General features: G+C 39.6%; 1 long non-coding RNA gene across 1 annotated transcript; it reads right to left on the reverse strand.

The window, feature by feature from the left end:
* Window positions 1–942: 942 nt before the first annotated feature.
* Window positions 943–9,321, reverse strand: LOC143436076 (uncharacterized). Its single transcript, XR_013106295.1, has 3 exons — window positions 2,818–9,321; window positions 2,346–2,447; window positions 943–1,192 (listed from the first exon to the last, which is right to left on the reverse strand). It is a non-coding gene; the product is annotated as an uncharacterized LOC143436076 (long non-coding RNA).
* Window positions 9,322–10,967: the final 1,646 nt, after the last annotated feature.

Raw genomic sequence — 10,967 nt, forward strand, 5'->3', positions numbered from 1 at the left:
AAAGCAACGGATTTACTATATTTCCAGCACAATGGAAAATACTAATTATAGAAACATCACTTAGGGGAATAATTATTTTCCCTAGCCATCTCCACTTTCATTATTCTGGTTATGGTCTAGAATAAATTATCACTTCACTGCAAATGTGTACTGTCATAATCTTCAATATGGTGTCATGTTTGACCACATGGACCGCAGAAACAAATATTCTAGGTTGGGCCTTGTCTCAGTCCTTTTAGTAGATAGCTAAGTGAATCTGTGAGTTGCTTTTAGGTTTTTGTTGTTATTGTTGCTGTTAATATTGGCACCTTAAAATGGAAATAATAATTTTAGTTACACTATAAACATTACGTGAAAGACACATTGTAAGCAAAGAACATAAATCATTCTAAGAATGTGTTAGTTACTTTACTTAAGAACATTAAATACAGTTAACTCTGGGAGGTGCTACAGTTTGGACACAAAGTGCTTTCCCCAACCCATAGTTCATATTCTTCAAACTTGGTTCTGGGAATACAGTAATGTTGAAGTGGTAAAATTTTTAAAGGTGGAGGCTAAGTGGAAGATAATTATGTCATGGGGCTCTGCATCCAGAAGGGGTTAAAGCTCATCTGGGTAGATTAATGCATTAGGATGGTTCTTAGAAAGGCATCTGGCACCTTCTTTGAACTCCTTTTCTGAATATGCTGCCTGCTCACCATCCCACAGGAGGTCTCTTCCTGAACTGTGATGGCAGCCATCATGAGGCCATAACCAGAGCCAAACACATTCTTATACTGAGCTCTTGAACCTCCAGAGCTATGAGCTAAATAAATCTCATTTCTATATAAAGTATCCTGCCTCATGCATCTTGTTATTTCAACAGAGAACAGACCAAGACAATAGAGAAAAGAATGATCTTATTTATTTTTGTTTTTATGTACATTAAACAGTACTGATATTAAAAGTAAATATCTGGTGAATAATACTTAAAATACTTTCAGAATTTTAATTTTTATCACATATTTGCATGGTTTAGCTCAGTAGATTCTTTCTAGAGCCAGATCAGAAATTAATACCTTTCTCTCTTTGAAAATGAGCAAATAAATAAAATAAAACCAAACACTTTTCAAAATGATGATACATGATAATCAGTTTCAGAGTTGGAACTGGGATTGAATCTGGACAGCTAATTCATATCCCATCTTGCTTTCTGTGAAAAAAAATTATAGGAAGTATTGAGACATCCCATTTTCATACAAAATAATGTTTTTCTAAATGAAAGTTATTTCAATGGAAAAAATAATTTGATTTTTAATTTCTCAGATGCATACTGTTTTCCCAAGGTAGAAGAACCATCTAGAATCAGAATTATTTTAAACAATGGGAGCAAACAATTTCAAGATGGTGTTTGCCTCTGAACAAAGAATGGCAATTTGAGTTCCATTTGTCAGACAAGACAGAAAGGCATAAAAGATGAATTATGGCCTTATTCTTTGAGTATAAATGGGATCTCTCAGATCAAACTGCTTCTTTGTATGCCATGAAGAAATTTAGAAACACATTCACCATGTAGAATATCAACAAACGCCTTTCTGGTGAGGCTGAACTCCAGGGTTGAAATAGGTGGAGATATACGGGAAGTCACTGCCTACTGCAAAGTGGATGGAAACAGAATCCTGTCACAAGCTTTGAGGCAGCATCTGGCCCAATTCCTGCCCCATCCATCCCTGAAGAAGTACACTTAACATTAGTTCAATATTGTGCACTTGCCCACACACCATTTTCTTTTGAGTCAAGTCTGCCGTTTGTCCTCTCTCCAACTCCTTTTGTGTTCTCTTTGAGACTCTCTGTGGTCTCTATGCTCACTCATCTTTTCATGCTTGTCTGAACACCGACCAAAGGTCAGATGGAAGAGCTGTCTGGGCTGTACTGTCCAGTCCTGCTCTCTGCACTGCTCACTTGTGCTTTGCCTCCTCGTTGGCTTTTGGATATTGCTTCTGGCCTTTAGTTATGGGCTTGTTTTGTTTTGAACTGATTATAGTGCAGGATACTTCTTTGTTCTATACCACAGGGTAGGCAAATCATAGCTTAGAGGCCAACTCTGGCTTGCATCCTATTCTGCAAATGAAATTTTATTGGAGCTCAGACATGCTTGTTCATTTTTGTGTGGTCTGTGGCTACTTTTGCATGTCAACATCAGGACCATATGCCCCAAGAAGATTAAATATTTAATATTTGATTTAAGGGGAAAATTTGCTGAGCACTTTTCTATACTAACAGAAATCTCAGAAGCATCTTTTTGTGTATATTATTACTGTCTCTATCTTGACCTCTTAGTGAGGTGCCATGCCGTCGTGGTTTACCTGGCTTGTTCTTCCTGAAGATCACAGCTCATCATTTGGACTTTACTGATTACAGGTAGCAGAGGCCAGTAACATCCGTGGTGGCTTCTCTTTCAGGGTAATCTATCAAACAGAAAGACATCTTGGCTACTGTTTTCTCTGTATGTGTCCAGACTAGATTTGGTTCATCTTTATGTTTGTTCTCTTTTCTTATCATTTAGCTTTCCAACCTACATTTGTCTTACCACTGTATTTAAGGAGATACTGATTTTGCACATCTCCTTATTTAACCCAGACAGTAACTCAGTTGACTGATGTTCAAAAGCTACTATTCTTATATCATGTATATCCCCATCCACACACCAAAGTATTGTATTCCTTTAAAATTGGAATATTAATTTAATTCATTACAGGTTATCACTCTGCTGCACTCATCTATGGCTACTTGAAGAGCCTCGAATTCAGAGGGTTTGAACAACATGTGTTTTCTCACAGTATCTGTAATTCAGGAGTCCAGGTGCAGCTTAGCTGGGTCATCTGGCTCTGGGATTGCTCACACATGGCAATCAAAGTGCTGGTCTGTCTTGCAGTCCTCTCAAGTCTCTCTGCTGGGGAATGAGCAGTTTCCAAGTTCAGTCATGTGGCTGTTGGCAGGATTAAGTTCCTCCTGGGCTGCTGGCTGGAGGCCACCCTCAGTTGCTTGCCACTTGAGCCTCTCCATAGGCAGCCCCCAACGTGGCATCTGGCTTCATCAAAGCAAGCAAGCAGCAAATATCAGAGAGGGCACAGAGTCCAGAGAAGTTATCTCTTTTGTAAACCAAACCTGGTATTAAGAGCCTGTCTTTTCTAACATATTCTATTCATTAGAATTGAGTCACTATATATATCAAGGTGAGATCTCGCACATGCCTGAAAAACAGGAAAGGTGATAACTGGGATCCATTCAGTGACCACAATGGTCACCTTCCAGTACAAGAATGCATCTGTGCCTTAAGCCTTTTCCTAGGCTATTATTCTTTGGGGGCCAAGATCAAATGCCTGCCACTCTTAACATACATACATACATACATACATACATACATACATACATACATGCTGCTACTTTTTTCACTTCTGGAAGCTCCTGCTAGACTCTTGCTTCATTCATTCTATGCCAAAAAGTTGATGCACATTATTATCTTTTGGATTTTAAAGACTCACCTAAGTTGTGTCTCCATAGGAAAGCATGCCCATTGCATGTACTCATCAGAGAGCATAGCTAAAACACACACTTCAATGATAATATGGTTTTGATTAGGTTTGTCTTCTGGAGCAAGAGGGGGCCTTCTAGTAGGTATATAGATTTGCATTTTGGTGGCATATATCAGACTGTTTCTTAGCCACCCAAAGATCACCCCATGTGGAAATATGTCTCAGCAGAAACGAAGATTTTGTTTGTAAGTGTCATGCATTGACAGTAACACTTCGTACAGAGGCATTTATATGTGTGGGTTACCTCTATCCAGCAGGATGAAATAAAGATTAATTTTGCTGCAGCTTAAGCCAGAAATAACATCAGCGGACCTTCCATGCATCATTTCCCACAGAACTACACAATAAATATCCTGGTCCGAGAGACCTCTGTGTTATCTGTGCTGATTTGCAGAGCCAATCTGAACTCATATTAACGTAAGCTCATAATTCCTATGGCAACCCTAACTGCTATATTAGGATGACTTCTGGAGCTCCCAAGGCAGAGGGAGCAAGCTGAAGGGTATAAGAAGGAGTTTCCATGGCGTCTTAACCTGCCGAAATGAAAGATTATTTTTAAAAAGTCAAGAGTACAATAAACTCACGCCCTGTATTTAGAGAACAGCTCCTCTACTCTCACAACCCGATTAGAGTAATTGGTGTTTAAGGAGATATTGATTTTGCATAAATGCCTTTTCTCTTATATGATACACATAACAACATTCTCCTTACTTAACCCAGACAGCGATTTGGTTGACTGATGGACAGAACCCTGCGCTCAGAAGTCCAACCTTGGCATAAATGTCTCAAGGAGAGATGAGTTCAAATGGCTGCTGATGGCATTGTTGCATGCATAAATAATACAAGAAAATAGAAGAAGGCCAAGACAGAGGAGGTTGCATTAGTCTGGCCTTGTTAAAAAGTGTTGTGCTGTGGGACTCTGCTTCTGCAATTTAAATTAGTTTCCTTGGCTTTTCTCTTGGCCAGGCCCCCCTGTGCTCTCTGAGTGATATCTCTGGCCCATCCCAGCGACAGGTAGAATTGAAAAGTCTTTTTATTTCCATAGGCTTAAGCCAAACCTCTCCAAACAAGCTATTCCAGAGCTGAGCCGGAGCCCACTAATGCCTCGGTTGGCAGCTCAAGCGCGGCCTCCTCCTTGGCGAGCCCAGAGTCGTTCTTATCCACTTCAGCTGTCTTTTAAAAGCCTCCTCTCACAAAAGACAGAGCTGCTCTCAAGGGTCTGGGGAAAAATAGAAAATTTTCACACTGTGATGGGAAACACTGTCAGGAACTGAAACGCTACAGTGAAGCGTCAGACACCAGTGTGCAGCAGCAGATATGGTGAGGGGATCAGGCTGTGTGGGAGAAAGAACACACAAATTAACACAGGGAGGTAAGCAATAATTACGGTATTACCAGTTCGTTCTTCAGAAAGTGCACAGTGTCCTTGCCCGTTGTTAACTCTGGTGTATGTTTCTTCCCTTCGCAACTCCTCAACGGCATCTTGAGCTGTGGAGGCTCACATCTTGAACAGTTTTGCAGTGAGTCAATTTTTGCTCATTTGGAAAAGGAACATTAAGCAGTGCAATTTTTATACCAGTTCTTCTCTGTTTTACTTATTTGTTCTTTCTTCCCCTTCTTTTTCTGTTGGACTAACACCACAGCTTATCAAAGTCATGGATCTAAGGAAGTACAGCATGTAAAAACATGGCTCCATATTTGTGTGTGTGTGTGTGTGTGTGCGCGCGCGTGTAAGTTCCTCTGTATATCTCTCTTGAGAAACTTGACAGTTCACATCTACCAAGCTATAGATTTATGTAATCCTTACCACGAAGGCACCTGAATACTCCAAGAAGAATGCTAAGATCCATTATATCGGAGCCAGGGGTTGAAGCGAAGTCACCCCGGAACATGGTGCACAAAGACTTTGCTTAGTTTGTGATGACTTCTCTTTAAATTGATATTTACAGATAAAAAAAAACAAAAACTAAGTCTCAAAAGAATATTAATATACGTGACAATGTACTACATAGCATAGAGAGATCCTGAGCTTTCAAACACTCTGGGATGGCATTTTCTAACAGAAATTGCAATTTCATTAGCATGTATGACTAGCTTCCCGGGGATGTTTGCCAAAAGGATGAAAGCAGAAAACAAAACACAACCAGAACCACAGCAGCCCTTCCGCAGGCCCACGCAAAGGTGCTAACAAGGGCTGGTTTTTAGCTACGGACAAAGACTCCGGACATGAAAAGTTATGACACAGAGCTATTTCCATTATGTCCAGGGAAAACCAACAAAGAGGCTTAGTGAAAGAAAATTTTACTTTCTGGAGTTCTAGGTCAGCTAATGGCTCCCAAGCATACAAGGAGCTAATAGGTAAAGGGTAATGAGAGAGCATTTTCTCTAGAGGGAACTAACCTCTGACTGGGAAAGGTGAACCTGTAGTTTTCATCATTGATACTCTTTCACTATAAAAATAGATATAGCAGAGAAGGTGGCAATAACAATCCTGTGATAAAATGTTGTTTCTCTCTTTTTTCAAAAGGGAATCTGTATTAACTATGCTCCAAGCTCATCATGTTCCGGAGTAGGGATTTCAAAGAATCAATGAATCAATTACAGGGGTAAACATTGATTGAAGAGACACCATTTGGCTGTCCCACCTGAACTCCCCTCTCATCTCCTTCTGTTTACTGTGGAGAAGGCGTTGTTATCTTTGTTTCTCAGATGGAGAAAGAGAAGAAAGAGTTAGTAAGGTTGAGTCACTTTCCTAAATCCTTGTAGGTAAAACATGATAGAGCCAGGATTTAAAGCAAGGGCCTTGCGTCATCTAAAGCCATGTTCTTTATCCATCTGAATAAAGCATGAAGACACACCTGGGGCCCCAGACCTTGTCCTAAAGCTCAGGCAGGATTTCTATTGTGTGAATGAATAAAACCCTATTCAATACTGTTGAGCAATTTCTAAGTGTGTTAACCTGATAACTTAATTTTCCATTCCACCTGATACTGTGAGAACAGTCCCAGGGATCTTCAGAGTAGAATCATTCCTTTAATAAATATTTATTGGGTACCCACTATGCATCAAATACTGAGCTCAGTGCAGAGCCTTAGAAGGACGAGCTTCTTTACTGTTTATTCTCTTCCTGTTTGCTAATGACAGGACTTCTGGGAAGAGTGGAATGGTGTTTTCCAAGATTGTAAGTGAAAAAGAAAGGAAAAAATGGAATTGGAGAAGGAGAAGGAGATACATATACCTTTGGTAAAGAGAGAAGTGAGACTCCCATGTTTATTGGAGTTACATTCATGCAACCAAGAGATGAAATCAACCTGAGTCCTTCAACAGGTTAATGGATAAAGAAAATATAAACTATATGCACAAAAGAACATTTTCAGCTTAAGAAAAAAAAGAAAGAAATCTTGTCATTATTTCCAACAATATGGCTGGATCTGAGGGACATTGTGTTAAGTGAAATGAACCAGACACAAAAATATGAATGCCATATTATATCCCTCCTGTATGGAATCTGAAATAGTTGAAAACATAAATCCATAGTGTCAAACTTTGGGTGCCTGTGGGTAAGAGAGACTAGGGAAATATAAGTCAAGAAATACAAAATGTCAGTAAGGACAGAAGGAGAAAATCCAAGAGACCTATTGTACAAAAAAACGACTAGAGAAACTACAGTATTCTATCCTTAAAAATTGTTCAGGCAGAGATTTTTTTTTGTAATCTCACAAAAACAAAACAAAACAAAACAAAACATGTGATACAATGCAAATGAATTTAATTAACTTGATTTAGTCATCCCACAAAATGCATGTACATCAAACTGTCTTGCCAAGTGCCACAAATAAGTACAATTTTATTTGTCAACTGAAAACCATATGTAAACAAATAATTGGCCCATCTACATCAAAAGACAGAAGCAGGTTAGACCTTTGAAAGAATATATGTGCAATTAGCCATCCTCTGAATTTTGAAAAGGGCAAATTCAGAAAAGGGCACAAGGCATGTTGTGAACTGAGCTACGGATCTACTTTGCTCTGACAGATGACTGAGGAGAGTAGTCAAAAATAATCTCATGAGTTTAGGTTACACTAGGGATGGTAGCGCTGTAGGAGGTTCCTGAGGCAAACTCACAAGCCTCCTGAAACAGCCATTCAGAAAAAGAGTCATGCACTTAGCTGAGTTGTCTTCCAAGATGCAAGTTAGATACAGGACGTTTGGCTACTCTAAAGCAGTCTTATCTTGTGGAATAAACCATGGATTTCAAAGGATTGTTTAAGGCCCAAGGATGAAGAATGGAGAGCACACAGAGACACAGAGATGATGCTATTCACGTAGGTTCTGTGACCATCTAAGTCTGGCGGTGAATGTCAAAGTTGGTTGCAATGTGAAAACTAGGAGGGGCAGACATGTGTCTTAGCTGGGGTTTTATTGCTATGTAGTGACACCGTGACTCCAGTAACTGTTATAAAGGAAAACATTTAATTGGAGCTATCTTGTAGCTCTGAGGTTTAGTTCATTATTGTCATGGTAGGGAGCATAACAGCATGTAGGCAGCAAGGTGCTGGAGAGGTAGCTGAGAGTTCTGCATCTAAATCAGCAGGCAGCAGCAAGAGAGAGAAAGAGTGACACTGAGCCTTAAGTGACAGAAACTTAAGCATCTGAAACCTCAAATTCCATCCCCAGAGACACACGTCTGTCAACAAAGCCACACCTACTCCAACAAGGCTACACTACCTTATAGTGTCATTCCCTATGAATCTATGGGGGCCATCTCCATTCACTCCATCACAATGTGCATGGAGAGTGATAAGATTCAGGAAAGGATTTTTTTTTTTAAGGGAGACTGAAGCAAGCAAAAATACCTACTTATTCGGGAGATACATGTGGAAAGTGTCTGGAAAGCCTTGGGTTCTTGTCTTCTTGTTAGATACTTTCAGAATCTCAAGAGTTGTATAGTTCAATGAAACCTTCAAATATCTTCTGTCTTGAAAACCATAAAGTAAGCTAGGATATGTAGCTCTCCGAAATTGTTATTAGCAATCCAGTCTTCACGTACATTTCCCAGTATCTTACAATTTGCAGGGGGTTTCCGCTTGTTTCTCACTACAACATTTTATTTCTCTTGGAACCTTCATCCCATACAGTAAGGTACATATGAAAGCAGGAATATCCCACTCCTCCCCTCAACCCAGCGCATCCCCAGTGAGGAGGACACATTGATAGGTTCATTTTACCAACACAAAGCACTTCTTGGATAGATCTCCATAGTCTACTTTTGTCTCACAGTTTACTTTTACAGTTTATATTCTGCCACACAGAACCACTTGGGTAATTATTATCAATGAGAAAGAGGAAAAGCATAATGACAGATCTTTTATCAAGAAAGAAAGCAGCAAATGGGACTATATAAGGAGCATCCGTTACTATAGGTTTGTCCCTTTGCAATCTGGCACAAGCTAAAGTCCAAAGCAGAGGCTGCAACACCCTTGTAAATGTAGTTAACCACAGTGAGTCTCTGGGTAGTACAACTATGGGAGGACCTGCTTATGTTGCTGTCTAACTCCTGGTACCATGAAAATATTAGAGCAGCCATGAGATGTTCACATCTAAGATTGCCACCATGGGACTGGATAGCATGAGGATGACCAATTTCAATGTTCATACTCAATTCTCTTGACTCCAAACACTCTAAGCCTAGTGTACATGGATTCATACAAATAAATAGCTCTTACACTCATAGGAAAGCTTTCTTGAGGTTAGTCCATGATGTTATTAAAGAAGAACCTGGGGAATTATCAAGGGACAACATTTTGTCCTTATGAATTTTAAGGGAAATAAATTCCTAGAAGAGTGTTTCTGATAACTCATGAGTACTTGATGTCCCAGAATGGCAGTTAAAATGAAGCTCCTTTTGTCATGGTACCCCTGAAAAGGCAAACACAAAGGACTGTTTGTGAAGCCAATTATTCACTGATTGATCCAACCAGTATTTGGGAATGTCTGATGTAAACATTATAACTTATCCTTACTAAATGAGATGTGCTTACCCCTGAGCCTTGGCAAATCTAGTGAAAACTATGATACTTACCATCATGTGAGGGTCAAATAGTCAGGAGAAAGGGTTAGTCTAGGAGATCATGAAACCTCCCACCTCCCACCCTCCTCCCACACAGAAGCTGAAGTGTGTGGGAACAGTCCTTGACATGCTATCACTTTGTAGAGATTTTCTTCTGCAATGGTTAATTAACAGCAGCCTAGAAAGTTTACCAGCAAGCAACAGGGAGCCCGGAGAAATGGAAAAAGTCTTTCTCAAGGCAGCTAGAATACATAATTTAAATGCAATTCCTATCAATAAACACCCTTTTTACTTTAATGTGTGTCAAATACTTTTCTATCTTCTGCGCAGATTTGCGTACTGTTCAATAGTTCTGGGTATCATCCAAAATGGTGATAGTCAGGCTTCCAACCAAAATAGTCCCCTTCCTCCTCCCTTTTCTCTCCATTAGTTATGGCCTCTTGCCATGTAGTCTCGCAAATGGACACAAACCAATCAATCACCCTTATAAAAATGTCAAAATTCATCCTTTCCTACTGTGAAATGAATACACTGACCTTAACATAAATGTAGAAATAAATAAATAAATAAATAAATAAATAAATAAATAAATAAATAAATCTATCACCACCAAGGGCCCCTGACTGCCACACTTAAATTTCTACACTTTTCAGTTTGACAAGTCTGACATTGCCAAGAAATAATGTTTTTGTTCCATTTTCTTTCTTTCTTTCTTTTTTTTTTATATAAAAAGCTAGAAGCAGATGAACATGACTGCTAAATTTGCTAATAAGAATTTGTTTACACACAGGCCCTGCCTGTCAAGAGTACAGCTAGCCCTTATCTGTTTAGAAGAAGGAAATGAGAGAGAAAGAGAGACAGAGAGAGGCAAAGACAGAGACAGAGAGACAGAGGGGGGGGGGGATATAGTTAGCCAAGAGGGAAAACATCCATTTGATAATGACTTCTAAAACAATCAAAAATGAATTTTCTCAAGCTCAAGACCCTTTCCTACTAATCTAGCTACCTGCTTCATTCAATGTCACGTTCTAGTTTATGCAGCTTGACACTGGAGAGACAAGAATGTCCTAAAATTGGCAGGTGTCAGCTCAAGTCTGTCATTAACTATCTCTATTACCTTGATGAAGTCACCTAGTCTCCTCAATTCTACATTTGCTCCTCTGTGCAACAAAGACAATGGTGTTGATCTTCTCCAGTGCTATGGTGGACATGTGCTCACAAGCCTGGACACTCTCCCTGAGCTATATCACTTGGTCCTTAAAGGAACATACCTTTCATTACCAGGTACCCATGACTCCTGAGACTTGATATGGACTTTGCAG

The sequence above is a fragment of the Arvicanthis niloticus genome, chromosome 22 (genome assembly GCF_011762505.2).
Source record: "Arvicanthis niloticus isolate mArvNil1 chromosome 22, mArvNil1.pat.X, whole genome shotgun sequence".
Taxonomy (NCBI): Eukaryota; Metazoa; Chordata; class Mammalia; order Rodentia; family Muridae; genus Arvicanthis; species Arvicanthis niloticus.